Raw genomic sequence first — 18,305 nt, forward strand, 5'->3', positions numbered from 1 at the left:
CTCTTTAGACCAATTATCGACTATAATGCCCTGTTTGGCATGTACCTGACCAGATATCTACAACAGCTGGAGAGGCCTCAAAAATACCTCACAAAAAGGATCCTAGGCCCTCTCTACTCATCCCTCATTAGAACAATTATCGACTATAATGCCCTGTTTGGCATGTACCTGACCAGATATCTACAACAGCTGGAGAGGCCACAAAAGTGCCTCACAAAAAGGATCCTAGGCCTTAAACACATGTCCTACATGGACAGACTCAAGAAACTTCAGCTGTTCTCAGTCTTTTATCTGCTTAGAGGTGATCTGTGCTTGACTTATAAAGCCATGTCCGACTTGAAGTGCTACACCCAAAGTAATCCCAATCTGCCCATGCCACACGCTCCAGAGATCACAACCTCATTACCACAATTAACAGAACATGCTGGAGGGACAGGTTCATCTCCCAAAGACTGCCCATACTCTGGAATAAGCTTCCCATTCATGTCAAGCAGAGCATCTCGCTGGCCTTCTTCAAGAGAAATCTTGACAAGTGGATGGCTAACAGAAAGTTTACCCCAGGTATCACTGCAGTTGCCCTCCTGGATAGGGACACTGTGAACTAACATTGGGTGGCACAGTGCCTGGGCAATTTTTTTGGGCTAGGCTTATAAAGGCTCCAGTGCCATTAGCCTAGTACACACCTATGAACCTATGGTACAGGCTACAAGTACATGCAAATACAGGTATCTCCCTTTCTCCTCTACTTCCAAGTCAGTCTGTAACTACAGTCATCGTAGATTTTAATTGTGTTGGCTGTGTTATGATTCCACAGTGTGTTTGCTACCAAAAACTATTGTTTTTCATTTGGTTATTGTTTTTTGCTACAGTAGTGAAGCATTCCTTTTCTTAATTTTTAAAGTCTACTGACTCATTGCAGTCCGAGAACATATGCCCTCAGATACCTATTTCTTTCCCATTACACCTCCAACAATTATGTATCCGAGGAAAAATTCTTTGTGGAGTCTGCTTGGGGTATAAAGTACCTCTGCTAAAACTTCCAGGCAAAAATCCCAAATCTTCTAGATTTTGTTGCATATTTAAGAGCCATACTTATTTCCTCCCATTGTTGCTTTGTGAATTGCCTGTCTAATCTCTCTTCCCAATCTTTTCTGACCTTTTCTGATTGATTCATATTGTTATAGTACATTATTTTATATGCCGTACTAATTATCTCTTTTTATACAGTAGCTTCTGTTTTAGATTCAACTAAAAACTCATCTCATGCAGGTGTTTCATTTATGATTCTCCTATTCTTTTCTATTTGCCTATTGTCTGATATTAATTCCCTGGTAGGGCAAGCAATCTCTAGCCTTCAGTCCAAATGTCTTCATGACCTCTTCCCATTCTATTACATGTCCCTCTAATTGTTCCCAATACTGCGGTTTCTTTACCAGCTTCCTCCAATAAATGTCACCCCCTCCTTGACTATTATCCGTATCCCTACTTGCAGGCATCCCTGTTGGCAGAATCTCCTTTCTCCATTCTCATGTTGGCTTAGTTCATAGTATGTTTTCTGCTACTTTATGAATATTATATATTGTATGACTGTTGTTATCCTACTCTGTCCTTATTTCTTGGATTACTCCCACCTTCATCATCATCCCTTTCCACTTTGAATTGTAGCTTTCTGCTTGTGTTATGTATAAGAGCCTAACTGTGTAGCCCTAAAATATCCTTTCAGATAGGCTAATCCTAAATCATCTTGTCCTATTAGAATGATCAGCTTATCCCATTGACTCTTGCCCTTTTCCCCTGCCAGATAAAATCTGTCAACTCTTTAGAAATTACTATCCACAATTTCTCCTCTTGTTGATAAACATATGCCTGACCTCTGTATAAAACTAAAGTGACTAAAACATTTCCACTGCTTGTATCTTGCTATCCATGTCCATAGGCAAGAGATTCCAGTTTCTCAGTTTTTATATTATCTTTTTGTTTAGTTTCTTCCCACATATCCTTAACTGCCATAACAGAATCCTTTTTAACCCATGCTTCTAAATACTTCATTTTTATCATGTCCCCATAAATATGGGTATTGCTGAACCAGTTCATTTGTAGGTACATAGTTTACAGCTAAAACCTTTGATGTTCTTCATCTCACATTGCTGCAGTCATAACCTGTGGGTAGTCCGCTGTCCTCGGTCGGCCCGAATACCAAAGTGTTAGGCTGGCGTCGGTCATGGTCGCTCAGATCTGACGTCAGTACGCCATGGTACTAAAGCGCATGACTGACGCCATATCCTCAGTCTTTCTTGCCGCATGGTCCAAAGCAGAAGCAGCGTTTGCAAGTGCCGTTCGGTGTCCTGAAATTTTCGTATTCTGAGTTTCAGACCGAAGACCAAGTTGGGCTAAGTACCCCGTTGGGGAATATTTTTGTCTTTTCTTGCCTCAGTTTAATCCGGATGTCAGAAAAAGTAAATAATTGTATTTCTTGTGGGAAACGGATACCTCATAGGGATTACCACTCTCTCTGTATTCCTTGCTTGGGGCCTGAGCACGACGTAGTCGGGTGTCGCTTTTGTGCTAAATTTAATAAGCGCACCATTAAACGCAGGTTAGGTTGTGCTAGACTTGTCTTCGGTAAGCGGTGTAATTACAATATGCCGTTGGATCCCCCGACGCCCGCTACCGCTAAGATGTGGCCTCTCAGGAGTCGGGTCAGGCTGAGGGGGCCTCTCAGGTCTCTGTAGTTCCTTCTTTGCATAAGGTGGTTAGGCCTTCTACTTCTGTCTCTAAAGCACCTTCCAAGGTCAGGCCTGGTTTGTCTTCCACTGGTGTCAGCCCTAGTTCTGTACCTAAAAAGCATATGCTGAGGATGGCAGAGGATTTGATTACTTTAATCAGGGGTTCTATGCCCCCCCCCGGATAAGAGGCCTAGGGTGGAGCCAGAGGTGGAAGGATTGGAGCATTCCTCAGATTACTCTGAGTCTTCGGCTGAGGACATTCAGGATTTTCCTCCTTATTCTGATTCTGATGCAGAGGATTCATGTCCTTCTGCTTCCCCTCCAGAGGATTTTTCTTTTTCTGAAACCCTGCATTCCATGAGGGAGCATTTTAAGTGGGAAGGTCAGGATTTCTCAGATTCTCGTAAGAGGCTTAGGGAATTTTTGTTTTTACCACAGCATAGGCCCTTGGCTATTCCCCCTGTTTTGGAAGTTGTACAGGATGTTTTCTCTGAAGCTTCCCTTATTCCTGATTCTTTACCTCCTGCCCCTGTTAAACCAGACAGGTATTACAGAGTGCCAGAGGCCCATAAATATTTGTATAAGAGCCCAAGAGCTGACCCGGAGACTATTAGCCAGGGACCTAAGGGTGTCAGGGCTTCTATTGTAAAGAATCCAGTTCCTCTGGATAAAGATTCTAGAGCTTTGGATAGGTGGGGTAAAAAAGTGTATACCTCTTCCACTCTAGCGATGAGGGCTTTGAATTGCCAGTTTCATATGCTGAAGTACCAGAATTTTCTCTTAAGTCAGTTAAAATCTAAGGTAGATGCTTTGGCAGAGGGTATTGAGTGTAAAGAATTGCAAGATTTAGTTCATGCCTCTGATCAGGTGGGTAAGCATTCTTTGCAGTGTGGTTTTGATGCTCTTCAGGCTTCCTCCAGGGTGGCTGCCACTGGATCAGTTATTCGTAGGCACGCCTGGCTTAAGGATCAGAATTTGTCAGAGCATGTTAAAGCTCGAATTTTGGATGCTCCCCTTCAATCTGAAGTTCTGTTTGGTTCTCCTGTGGAGTCAGTTTTGAAGAAAATGGAAGACAAAGCTAAGTCCATGCAGACAGTTAAGGAATTTTTACAGGTGCAGCCCCCTAAGTTTAGCAGAAATTGGCCTGCTAAGGGATGGGCTTATCCTTCTTCTGATTTACAGTCTAGGGGCAGATCTAGACGTGGTAGGGGCAGAGCTTATGCTCAGGGTTCTTTCAGACCGAGGACGTGGAGTTTCCCTGCACAATCTTCAGGTGAGGGCAGGGGTCAGCCTTTTCGTAAACAGACCCAATGACCTGTATCTTCAGCTGCCAGATCCCTCCTGTCTGGCAGCTCCTCTGGGAGGAAAGTTGGCACTTTTCAGGCAAAATTGGCTTTTAGTCACCCAGGACAAATGGGTGTTGGACATTATAGATCGAGGCTACAAGTTTTATTTTCACACCTTGCCTCCTTTCAAAGGCATGCCAGACGTTCCTCCTCAGCAAAAGGTGGAGGCTTACAAACTGATTTCTTTACTTCTAAAAATGGGGGCTATCCAGGAGGTCCCTCCGTCAGAAGTGGGCCTAGGATTTTATTCTCACCTGTTTCTTGTACCAAAGAAAGGAAACACTTGGAGGCCAATTCTGGATTTGTCTATTCTCAACACATACCTGGACATTCCAAAATTCAAGATGTTAACTTTGCAACAACTTCTGCCTCTGCTAGGCAAAGATCACTGGATGGTAACTTTGGATCTCAAAGAGGCTTATCTTCACATTCCTATCAGGCCCAGCTGCAGGAGGTTCCTGCGTTTTCGGGCTGGGACTTTACATTATCAGTTCTCTGCATTGCCCTTTGGCTTATCTACTGCGCCCAGGGTGTTCACAAAGGTCCTGGCTCCAGTGATAGCCTTCTTAAGGTTAAGGGGAATACAAATTTATCCTTATTTGGACGATTGCCTGATTCTTGCTCAAGACAAAGTCAAGTTACTTCACCATCTACAGTATGTTATGGCAGTGTTAAGGTGCCTAGGGTATTCTGTGAACGAAACAAAGTCCAGTCTAGTACCCTCTCAGGACATGTGCTTTCTGGGTGTGAGACTGAATACAGCTTCTCAGATGGCGTTTTTGACCCCGGACAAACAAAGAAATCTTACCCTTTACTTCCAACAATTGTCCCTACGGTCCAGGCTGACTGCAAGGACAGTCCTTCAAGCCTTGGGGTTCATGGCATCTTGTATTCTGGTGCTTCCCAATGCCAAACTGCATATGAGGAAGCTACAATGGTATCTCAAAAGCGTATGGACTCAACACTGCCACGATTTGGACACTGTCATTCAGATAATACCTTGCATTCAAAGGGAATTTTTGTGGTGGGCTCAGGAATGTCACCTAAACAAGGGACTCTCTGTGATCCGACCAGAGGTGAGTCAGATCTTAACGACAGATGCCTCAGACATGGCTTGGGGAGCACACTTCAACGGAAAATGGGTTCAAGACACGTGGCTTGCCAGACTTCAACATTTGCATATCAACATGAAGGAGATGTTAGCAGTCCAATTTGCATTGATGGCTTTCAAGGATCTACTTCACCCAGGACAAGTGTTGATTCAAACAGACAACACAACAGTCATGTGGTACATCAACAAGCAAGGGGGAACCCATTCGTACCCTCTTTGCAGACAAGCTATGATTTTGTGGGAGACTGCTCTCAGTTTGCACCTCACTCTTCAGGCAAGGTTTCTGCCAGGAGCACAGAACTCCTTAGCAGATGTTTTGAGCAGACAGATGGTGGATCCCCACGATTGGAAATTGGATCCTCATGTATTTCAACAGTTGACAGTGTCTTGGGGGACTCCAGACATAGATCTGTTTGCTTCTCCACTAAATTTCCAATTGCCAAAGTTTTGCACAAAGATGTTTCATCCAAAAGCTTGGAAAGTGGATGCTCTATCATTCAGTTGGAACAACCTTCACGTCTATGCCTTTCCTCCTCTGCCTCTCCTTCCCAAGGTGCTCTTGAAGGTCAGACAGGACAAGCCCTGCATGATTCTAATAGCTCCAGATTGGCCACGTCAGCACTGGTACCCTCTACTGAGGAGTTTAGTACGGGAGCCTCCTTGGCCTTTGCCACCAATTCCACACCTTTTGTCCCAGGCAAGCAGTCATTTCCTCAATGTCAGGATACAGTCCCTGCATCTGACAGCCTGGTGTATTCTGTTCTAGACCCTGGGGGGTCGCAGCTTCCTCAACAAGTTTTGAATGTCATTTTGGAGGCCAGACGGCCTAGTACAAGGAATGTTTATGCTGATAAATGGAGGAGATTTTTTCTTTGGAGCAAAGCAAAGAGCTTTGATGTTTCAGTGCCTAATTTGAGTGTTTCACTTCAGTATCTTACAGAATTATTAGACAAGGGTTTGTCTTTCTCCTCTGTAAAAGTTCATGCTGCAGCCATTTCTGCTCACTATGAATGTGACCCACCATTATTCTCTCATCCTTTGTTTAAGCAATTTCTTAGAGGGGCAAAGAACATAAGACCCCCACGTAGAGCTCCTACTCCTTCCTGGGATCTCAATTTTGTGTTGGAAAAACTCACTTTACCTCCTTTTGAACCTGCAGCTACATCTGAGTTGAAGTTTTTGTCTTGGAAGACTGCTTTTGTTGGCCATTACGCCTGCTAGAAGGGTATCTGAATTACAGGCTCTAATGGCAGTTGAACCTTTCCTGATATTTCATAAGGATAGGGTATCCCCAAGCATTAACCCTACTTTTATGCCTAAAGTTGTTTCAAATGTGGCCTTAAACCAATCTATTCATTTGCCTACATTTTATGCTGATCCCCAAAATAAAGGGGAAAAAATTTGCACTCTTTGGATATTCACAGGCAGTTACGTTATTATTTGAGCAGAACTAAAGGGTTCAGGCAGTCTCAACAGTTATTCATTTCTTTTGTCTTGGGTTCACAAGGAAAACCTGTTTCAAAACAAACTATTTCTAAGTGGATTGGCCATTGTATTGCTTTTTGTTATTCTCATCATGGTAAGGAGGTTCCGGCTGGAATCAGACCTCATTCCACTAGAGCGACTGCCACTTCTACTGCTTTTTTAAGGGGAGTAGCTACTAAGGATATTTTGGAGGCAGCTACTTGGAGTTCAGTGCACACTTTTTCTACGCATTACCATCTCCCTCTTTATTCCAAATCTAGGGCTGGGTTTGCCACTGCAGTTTTACAGGGCATGTTAGCAGCTCCTAATGCTATATGATTTTACCAACCTCCCTTTACCTTTGCTTTGGGATTCTACCCACAGGTTATGACTGCAGCAATGTGAGATGAAGAACATAGTACAGTTTTGTACCTACCATAAATGTAGATGTTCGAAGATCCACATTGCTGCAGTCCAATTTGCCCTCCCTCCTTCCCCTCTGTAGTTTGGGGTGACTGTGTGGTTTGTGGTGTACCTATTGTTACTATTTTGGTGATTGGGTATTTTTCTATTTTTGGCTATGGCCTTTCTTTTTAAGGCCTTCTGACATCTGGGGCAAGAAAGACTGAGGATATGGCGTCAGTCATGCGCTTTAGTACCACGGCGTTCTGACGTCAGATCTGAGCGACCATGACCGACGCCAGCCTAACACTTTGGTATTCGGGCTCACCGAGGACAGCGGACTACCCACAGGTTATGACTGCAGCAATGTGGATCTTCGAACATCTACATTTATGGTAGGTACAAAACTGTACTTTTTATCTTCATTAATTTTAACTCCATAAAACCCAGAACTTTCTCAGAATGTTCCACAATACTGAGATGTCCTTTTCTGATTCTAGCAGGTGCAAAATAATATAATCTGAAAATAATGCAGACTTTTCTTGGACACCATTCCAATGGTATCCTGAATTTGTGAGTCCCTTATTTTCTTTGCCAGTGGTTCTAAATATAACAAATAGCAATGGGGAAAGAAAACACCCCTGCCTGGTTCCTCTGTTCAGGTACAACCTATCAGAGAGGAACACTCCCACTTTGATGTTTGCCTCCAATGCCTCATATATCCTCCTCGCTGACCTTATTGTATGAGGAAATGCAAATGCTTCCATTGTCCTTATAAATCCAATCGGTCGAATGCTTTCTCTACATCAAGACAAACCAACAACATTTTCTTACATTCTGCTTCCCTCTGGATATCCGTTGTTCTATTAACATTTTTAAATGTTTGCCTCCTGCCACAAAACCACATTGATCCATATCTATCAATTTTTGCAACACCTTTTCCATTCTTTAACAACATTGAGTTTATAATCCTAGTTTAAAGTTGTAATGGGCCTATATGAAGCTAGATCTGATGGGTCTTTACTGTCTTTAGGTATTTCAACCACCACAGTTTTTTTCAGTATGTTGGTGCTTCCCTTCCTTTTAAAATACTGTTAAACAAAACCTTCAAGATCTTTATCACTTTTTCCTCCTGTCTTCCAAACTTCCACCAGAATACCATCTCTTCATGGAGACTTTCTTACAGATTGGTTATATATGGCACTATTTTTTTCTCATCTCCTCCTGTTTAATTGTTAATTGTTGAATCTCATCTACCTCTAATTTTGACTTATTTGTCTTCCTTAAATATTTCCTTTTATGCTTTTTCTTGATTTCCCCACTTCACTGTTTTATACAATTTTTCATAAAATTAGTGAAAAATACCTCTAATACCTTTACAGGATCTCTGGTTATTTTTATTGTTATAGACTGCATAAGTTTGGCAACAGCCCTTCCTACTTTCTGTTGCCTAGTCGTTGCGCCAGAAGTTTTTGTGTGCTGGAGTTATTACAGAAAAACAGTTGCTTAACAGCAGTCTTTCTGAACTCATGCATATTACTCCTTTATTTTCTCTTTAGCACACTACAAGTGCGCCTCTTCTTTTTTTTTAAACAAGAAACATCTTTATTAAATTATCACATATGATGTAGGCAATCATGCATTTTTATAAATGGTAAACCATATTGACATAATTTTAGTTGCAAACATTATATATCACTTCTAATATATCCAGTCATTGCCAATCAAACCTTGCATATCTCATTCAAATCCTGCCTTCTTTTAAACTTTGTTCCCCCTCTGCATGTATTGTTCTCACAATTCCCATTTTTTCCTACGTAATTTGCTCCTACTCATTTCTAAAGATCCCAATTCCAGTCGTTTTCTCTCTGTTACTATGCTCACTACTTCTAGTAAAGTTGGTTTAGACTTTGATTTCCATTTTCTAGTAATTGCGGTTTTGGCAGCCACCATAATTAGTCAGCAAGGCCTTACTATGTCTGGGCAATTCCAATTCTGTTTCATAGCTCAAAAAAGTTATTTATTTAGTTTTCACCAATTTTCTCACCCAGTATCTTTGACAGAGCAGTCTGCAGGGGATCTTTAAAGTTTACATCTCATTACACCCAGAAAATTTGTTCCCAATTACCTCTTTCTTCCCTGTCACACCTCCAACATTTGCTGTCTACCTGAGGAAAAATTATGTGGAGTCTATTTGGGGTGCAGAAATACCAATGTAAACACTAGGCTATTGGACCAAGGGCCTAAGTAAGCCTAGCCAACAAAGTTCCCTGGCTTACGCCACCCAAGAAAGTTAATTTCCTGTGCCCCTGTCGAGCAGAGCCACAGAAGTGATCCCCGGGGTGTATTTCCTATTTCCCATCCACTCATCAAGATTTTTCTTGGAGTGCTAATGAGGAACTTTGCTTGACATAGATGGGTAGCTTGTTCCAGAGTATAGAAAGTCTGTGGGACAGGAATCTAGCCCTCCAGCATGTCCTGTTTATTGTGGTGACCAGGTTTAGGTCCCTAGACCGTGTAGCTCAGAGGGATTGGGATTTCTTTAGGTGTAGCATGTTCAACAGCTCTGGGTTTAACATAGCTTTATATGTTAGGCAGAGATCTCCTCTGAGTAGGCAATATGCTACAGAGTAAAGCTGGTGTTTTTTGAGACGGTCAGTGTAGGGCATCTGTTTGAGGCCAGTAATTAATCCTGTTTGTGAGGTACTTCTGTGGTCTTTCCAGCTGCTGCAGATGTTTTGTGAGGTACATTCCATAAGGGGAGTTGTACTCTATAATGGGTCTAATGAGTGCCAAGTAGAGGGGAACAATGACCTCTTTTTTTCCTGGATGAGAACCCTTTTGTGATGAGGTGTGCCACATAGAAGGATTTTCTGACTGCTGTGGCGATGTGATTATCAAAGGAGAGACTACTGTCCACCTGGGTCCCAAGGTCTCTTATCACACATTCAGCGTTAAGTCGACTGCCTTTTATGTGGTAGTTCATGGGTACAGAGTTTTTACCAAAGGGGATGACAATGCACTTTTTGGCAATGAGCTTGAGGCCATGCCTCTAACACCAGACATCTGTCTCAGTGAGGCCCTTCTGTAGGATCTCCACATCATTTGGGGACTCGAATATGACTCCTAGTCTGCAGTCATTTGTGAACTTCGTTAGCCAGAGGCCTTCTGTGTTAGCATGTACTTCAGAGAGGTAGGTACTAAACAGGAGAGGTCCTAGGACTGAACCCTGTGGTACTCCACTTGTCATTGGTTTAAAGTCAGATTTGAAGTCTGTAACTTTTACAGTGTGAGTTCGGTCAGTGAGCCAGTTGGCAACCCATCTTGTGACGTAGGGATTTATACCTAGTTTAGTGAGTTTAGCTATAATTCCAGAATGGGGGATGGTGTCGAAGCCTTGGCGAGGTCAAGATAGGCTGTGTGAACCACCTTACCCTCGTCTACAGCTTTGGTGACTGCCTCAAAGAAGTCGATCAGGTTCAGAAGGCATGATCTGCCTTTCACAAACCCGAACTGGGTAGGGTCCAGAGTTTGGAGGTTACCAATATCTTTCTTTATAAATTACATGATGATGCATTCCATGGCCTTGCAGACCAGGCTCGTCAGGCTAATAGGGCGATAGTTCCCAGGATCAATGGTGGCTCCCCCTTTGTGGAGTGGGATAACTGTTGCTGTGCGCCATTCAGTGGGCACAAAGCCTCACGTGAGACTATGATTGAACATGGTGCTTAGGTGGGGAGCCAGTTCATTCTGAAGTTCATGTAAAACGCAGCCTGGAATGTTGTCCGGTCTCATGGATGCTGTGTTTTTGGTTTTAGAGAGTGCAGCTTTTACCTGCATAGATGTGATTACAGGGACTCTGCATTCTTCCTTTATAGATATGGGCCCTTTAGAGGGTGAGAGGGGGTAAAGTTAGCACTGAACCTATCTGCCAGGATGTTGGCAATATCAGTTGGTTCTGTAATTTTCATGCTGCTGTGCTGTAACTCAGAGCAAATCTAGGTGTTGCCATTGAGATTCTTGACATAGCTATAAAATGCTTTGTGGTTGCCCTTAGAATCAGTGGCGATTTTGTTTTCGTAGCTAGCTTTGGAGGATCTTATAAGGGATCTCAGCTTCTTACTGAGGCTGACCAGGGAGCTCCTCCACTCATGGGATTTTACTGTTTTGCAACAGTTTCTTCCTTCTGTTGTAGAGTTTATTTATGTCAGGGGACTACCAGATTGACTTCCTTTTTTTTGGAGGATAGTGTCTTGGTTCTGCTTGGGATAGCATGATCCATGCACTTGTGTAAGTGCTTATAGAGTGCATTTGTGTAGGATTCAGCAGTCGTAACTGTGTTGTCCATCTGCATGGGTGTCATGAAGTTCTCCACTTCTGTCTTAAGAAGCATGAAGTTGGCTTTGGAGAAATATTTTACCATGGTTTCCTTAATGGGGAGTGGGGGCGGGATGTGGATATCTAGGGTGATTAGCTTATAGTCGGATCTGACCAACGAGGAGTTGACTTCAGGTGTGCAACACCGGTCACTCATGTTGGTAATGACCTGGTCTAGGATATTGTTGCCCCTGGTGGGGGTGTGGATAAGCTTGATCCAGAGCATTGGAATTTATCAATTACAGAAAGTGTTGCGCGAAGGAGTTGGTACATGAATAGTTTTCCCAGTTAATGGTGGGGTAGTTGAAATCGCCCATTATTAGCATTTTTGGTTGAACCCTAATATTTTTCAGTATATCAAGAAAAGAGGAGTTGGAATCCTGGGGCATGGTGGGGGATCTGTAGCAAGCCACAATTTGGATTGCAGTTTTGCCCAGAGTTAGTTGCACTTGGATAACCTTAGATGCATTATACTGTGCAACTAGCCTGCAGGTGTGGATATCCTTAATGAATATGGACACACGTCCACCTTTGATGTTCTGATCCAGGTTAGATGGCCGAAAAGTGTGGTATGAGTTATAGCCTGGTAATGCAGGGGTGCTCTCTAGAGCCTTAAACCAGGTCTCAGTCACTGTACAGTTATCAATGTTCTCCATTTTAAGGACTGCCTTGAGTGAGTGCATTTTGAGATTTAGACTTCTAGCATTGAGTAGCATTACCCTCAGTTTTTGCTTGCCTCTTCCTGTTATGGTGGTGAATTTGTCATTTGAACCTTGCCTAAAAAAGGCACTATAGCGGTGCCAAGAGCCTTAGCCAGTATCCAGAATCCCAGGGGCGACAGGTGCAGGCCATCTCTGGCAAAGCATCATGGTCTGTCGACCATGTCATCCCAGGCAGACAGATACTGGATCCCCTTAGAATGACACCAGAAGGTTAGCCAATTGTTGAAGTCAGTCATTTTGTCCTTGTACTGTGGTATCATTCTGGGCAATGGCAGGATGCTACTCAGGGCTAGGGTCATACCTGCTTGGGCTTACAAGATCGGAGAGCTCTTCCATGTCTCTCTTCATGTAGTCCAGGGAGGTACGTCTCAGGTCATTCACACCAACATGGACAATGAGAGAGTCATATTTGTACTTGTGGAGTGACCTGAGTGCGTGGGTTATGTGGTGGATCCTGGCAGCTGACAGTAACCTTCTCCTTGTTTAGCCTGGTGAGTGGGATATCAGTGTGCCTGACTATAGAGTCACCTATGACTAGTGTGTTGGGTACATTGGTTTGCCTTATGGTCTATGGTTTATTGGCTCACAGAGTCTGTGGGCTGTGTGTCATTTGGGTTGTGTTGGGGGGTGGAGGTTGCTTGCGTTTCTGCTTTGGAGGTCTCTGTTGTTTGAGCAGATTATTATTGAGAGCCTCTGCGAATGTTTTTGTGTTTCTATGTGTGGATTTTTGTGGTATAGGTTTAGTGGTACTATGTGATGATTGTGGTGTGGTGCAAGTGTTTACCTTCTCCTCTTGACTGTTAAGTTCAGTCTTGGTTGGAGAGAGCTTTACCTCCAGTTTGGCTAGATAAGTGCATCTCTCACAGGTTGTGGTGGTGGGTGGTAGGCGGAGAGGGTTGTCTGTCTACAAGCGGCAATTGCTACACTTCCAAGCAAAGATTCTAAATCTTCTAGATTTTGTTGCTTATTTGGGAGATGTACATATATCCCCCATTGTTTCTTTGTGAATTGCTTTTCTAATCAAGTGTGCCTCTTGATCTGTGAGATTCACCTTTTTTCTGTAATACTTTAACCTTTGTCACTCATTAGTTACTCACAGCTTATATACATCCCTAAATTGCCTAATTGACTAAGACCAAGCACAATTAGGTTAAACTGAATTGGTGAAGTAATGAAGTCAATGTTACCTACACATTGCCTGCTAAGTTCAAACCATTGTAAGGTAATGTGTGTTTAAAAATAGTCTTAGTAAAAATGACTACACTTGGAAGTAAAATAAAATATAAGAATGTAAAAATATAAGTATATATATCAAAGAAATATACAGTAAAAAATACAATAAGAAACTGCTACCTAAAATAACAATGAATGCAGACACATTCCCACAAGCAAGCATTGCATATTACATAATACATAAGAAAGTATGATCAGCTGTGAGTAACTAATGTATTTTTGTCTGAAGAAGTCTGTGTACCACACAGACGAAAAGCGCTTTACTGCAATAAAGTTGTCCTGTGTTTCAGCACGTTTTGGTTTATTTGGCGTTGGTTTTGCTCCATTTGGATCCTCTTTGTGTGTTCATTTCCTGGTTTTTGAGTCTCTTAATCTGCAAGAAGAGCACCTGAGTTGTAAGACATCATGTTGGGTGAACCCTGTCTGGTCTTCCATAGGGATAAGGTGTCATTAAGATCAAATCCCTCATTCATGCCTAAGGTTGTAACAGAGTTTACTGTGAATTAGGCCATCAACCTCGCAGTGTTCTATCCTGACCCTCAGAACCAAAGAGGGAAGGTCTGTACATACTGTGAATGTGCATAGGCAGGTCAGGTACTATTGACAGAACCAATTCCTAAGTACTACTGTGGTGTCCAGATCTTCATTCAGAATGACAGCATATACCAAGTGTGCTGTCTTGGTTAAAAGTACAGAATCCATATGTTTCACCACTAGCTTTAGGCTGACCTCACCTTAGATTGTTTCACTATAACAGAGTATTTAGGTTGCCAAAACTGTAATAAGACCCCATGAAGGCAGGCAAGCTAAGAGACCTGGAAACCAAGCCAAAATGTGTAGATAGACCTAGCACCTTTTTGAATTTCATTGTGTTCACAGTAACTCGTGCTTCCCATACTGGTTTGTTGTCATCTGTTTGGAGCTCATTCACAAACTTGACATCTTTAGATAACTAGGAAATTGAGCCTGAGACCCTTGTTTTTATTGTTGCCATTGCTTAATCTCAATCTGCACCCTTGACAATGAATCTGATAAGTGAAGCACCAATGTCTAGAGGCTGAATCGCCTGTAAAAGCTGCCAGGCTTGGGCCTGCTCTTGAGGGATTATTATCATTTGTTTTTTACTGAGAGGTTGATTTTTAATCATTGCTGAAAGCCCACTTCTCTTTCACCATAGCCCCTTTGTTGTGCATGGTGGCACTTTCCAGCAAGTTGTGCAGTAGTTGCATGCATTAGCATTGCATGTAGCTTTGGATCTACTAAATAATTCACTGTTTATTGTAGACACATCTGAATCTCTCAACAGTGTGAAGTTAGATCCTGCATTGGGTGGCTACAGGTCTTTTATTTTCAAGCCCACTCTTTTTGTTGAGTGAGGGTTAGTCCCTAAGCATTCAAAGATGGGAAGAGATTATTTACTTCTGCATTACTGCTCTGAGAACTTGAGATTAATTTCCTCCATCAAAACTGGACTTCACCTTGGATTTGACCTACTTTCCCATATCCTTCACTAAAGAAATATTTTAGTGCCTGTGTGCAGTAGGCTACGATAAAGATGAGCATTGAGACAACAGTATTAGATTCCTGAGGCCGTTGTGCAGGTTGTGAACATTTTTATAAGTAATTTGCTTTTAGTTACTGTAAGATACCTGTTTGATTGCAAAATAAATAAATTCCAGTTCCATACATCCAGAATTACCTTTCTCTATTCAACCAGGAATAGTTGGAGCAGTAAAGATGGTTTTGAAAAGATTTTTTGTACATTTTTATTGGTAGTTAGGAGCTTTCAGCAAATGCAAGTGCCTTTTCTAATTTTAAAACTTCACTCCATCATACCCCTTCCTCTGCGCAACCACAAAAGGAGGGAGCAGTGAGCAAGCCTGTTAATATTTTATAGTGTGAGACAAATGTTTATTAAGTGTGTGGTGCTCTTTTCAGCTACAAGACACTAATATTCAAAGACAGACCCCCATCTATGATATAAAGAACAATGAGAGTAGGGAACAAGGTTTTGAATACTTTTTATCACAAGTGATCTCAAGCTTTCAGTAAATGTAGAATGCTCTTTTCAGCTGCAAATCTCCACTGGGAGTAATGCTCTTGTCTGTATAGACAGTAGGCTGATTTGTTCATTTATTGACAGGATCATAAATTAATCCAAAGTGGGCCTATTTCATTCACAGCCCTTGACAAGTCAGTATTCAACAGTTTGGGCTGCCAAAGTCACAGTTTTGGTGCCTAGCTATATCAGGAGGTGGCCCTGCAGTAAGATTCCAGTACTTGTGCCAAAAGTATCACTGTGTGTGCTGTCCTATGCATTATTATCCTAGTAAAACAACTGCAACAGAAACACCAAGGCAACGGTGCACACATTCTACCATCATTGGCAAGGTCACCACAGCCACATGCAGGTGAGGGCTCAAAGTGGAAACCACCAGTTGCTGTCGGTGTAGGTAGACGTAGGAGTGCACAGTATGCCTTTGCCCTGGCCAACAAATAATTGATAGCACACATGGTGACCACCTAAGAGGTACAACATTCACACTCACAACTTTTACTTACCCATGTAATGTCTGTGTACTGCTAGCATCAGAGTCAGACCTGAATTACAACAGTTGTAAATTTATGACTATCAAGATAAGTGTTGAACCTAGAACAGGAAAATAAATGGGTAGGAAAACAAATGAATGGCAGACACTTGCATGCTCTTACTTGAAACGTAGAATGTGTGTGAGTTGTCCAGCAATTACATCAATATCTGACAGGACTGACTTATATTGATAGATTTCTGTAATTAATCAGCTATCATGTCTCATGTATTGAAAATACATATGATAGAAAAAGCAATCCAAAGTCTAATTGCTCTTACATTCTCACAAGTGGATTAATAAGCCTCACTGACATATCAACAATTTTAAAGTAGTAATCACAACAGTAAAAAGGTTGTAAGAAATCAGTACAAGTTTCAAAATATCATCACCAATAGACATGCTAAGCACTCAGCTATGCACCCTGTACATTAAAAAAAAAAAAAAAAAAAAAATATATATATATATATATATATATATATATATATATATATATATATATACACACACACACACACACACACACACACATATACACACACATATCCTTGAATCCAAAAGATAGAAAGAAGGTGATGGCACAGTTAACATTTGCAAAGGGTGGGGTTGGAGGGGTAGGAGCCCAAACCTGAGACAAAAGTAGTGAGTCTGTATGAGTAAGAAAGACAGGCAGGAAAAAATGTAGCTAATTATCAAATAGCCATTGAGACAAAACATTTTTTGTATTTTTTACATTCTGCAGAATGTTTATACAAGGCACTTTTTTCATCTTTTACCCTAATATAGTAGATTTGTATTCTCTATATTGGAGGTGGTAGATGGTGACTTGAGGGGAGTGATTATAAGAATTACTTAGAACAGAGGGAAACATTATGGCAGGTGAAGTTGGAAGCAAATAAAAAGCCAGGTCTGAATGAAAGTATTAATATAAAGTGTTTCTTGAAATATAGAAAATTGAAATTGAGAAAGGATTGATTTAATTCTTGCATTTTATTTTGTTTCACATATCTATTTGTATAATGTATTTTAAATAAATGAAATTATTTTTTGTTAAATGCATATATACATATATTTTTTTAAAAAATAATGTAGTGTAGATTTAATTAATTAATTTAATTATTTTATTTTTTATTTTAATTGATTAATTGGTCAGCTTATATATAGGAATGAGAGATTTTATGTGATATTTTGTATTCTGAAGAAGTCATTTGTGACAAAAGCGTGGAATAAAATTTTGTGTACGCTAAAGTTTAACTCCGAGTTTTATTGACCATCAGCAACCTTTGCCTGTTTTTGGCTTGTCTTTTTTGGTTTTGGTGCACATATTTTTCTTGATAAAACAGAAAAAGATAAAACAGATAAATATCACATAACTAATGTATTACTTAGAAAAAATAATCAGTCTGTGTACCCTTTTGTCTGCACTTGACACACTTTTCATTTAGTGTATTCATTTTATTTTATTTATTTTACATTTTATTTTTATTTTACATTTGTTAACCGGGCTAGTCCAACTGGATACATGTCCATTTTCAGTGGAGGCCCGGGGAGAAAAGCTCCTCTACAATGCTACTATAGTAAGACTAAACAAAAAACTTTATCAGAATATATCAGCATATACAAATAATATCTAATAACATATACTTTAAACCTTCTGTTAGAATTAAACAGATTAGGTGGTTGCCCCCCTCAACAGACAAACAAAGGTTTGTACAAACCAAGGAATACCACATAAGTAATATATATATATATATATATATATATATATATATATATATATATATATATATATATATATTCTGTGGTTCAGTCTGCCAACACTCCAACAGCTGCCATACCAACATCCAGCACACCTGGAATGCAACCTGCAGTAGTGCCTCCACAGAACCTGCACTATCTGGTCCATCCACATCAGGTAATATTACCCTGACTGCTGGTGCATTGGTTCCCTTCAGGGGTATTGGTGGAGATGGGGATTACATCACCTACCAGGAGCTGGTAGGGATGGTGCATAAGGTATTAAAAAAAGGCATTAGTTTATGCCACAGCCATCCGGAGAGGTTGCTCCTTAGAATGCAAAAAAAGATAAGCAATACTACAGGAAGCTGAGGAAGGAAACAGTGATGACAGTTCTGGGGGTGAGGACTAGAATCTCACTGTCCTCATGCTTGAAGGGCATGTCTCCTATAATGGTGTCCCCCACACGTTTGTGTCTATCACCATCCTTATGTCTCTCTTGTTTGTCTGCACCTGCTTCCTCACGTACGCTAGTTACCTGACCCTGACATTTCTATTTCTCTTCCCCAGCATTTCTCTTTCCTTGAAATCCAAAAAAA

This window comes from Protopterus annectens, chromosome 1.part0 (assembly GCF_019279795.1).
Source record: "Protopterus annectens isolate FY-2018-M chromosome 1.part0, PAN1.0, whole genome shotgun sequence".
In the NCBI taxonomy this organism is placed as follows: Eukaryota; Metazoa; Chordata; order Ceratodontiformes; family Protopteridae; genus Protopterus; species Protopterus annectens.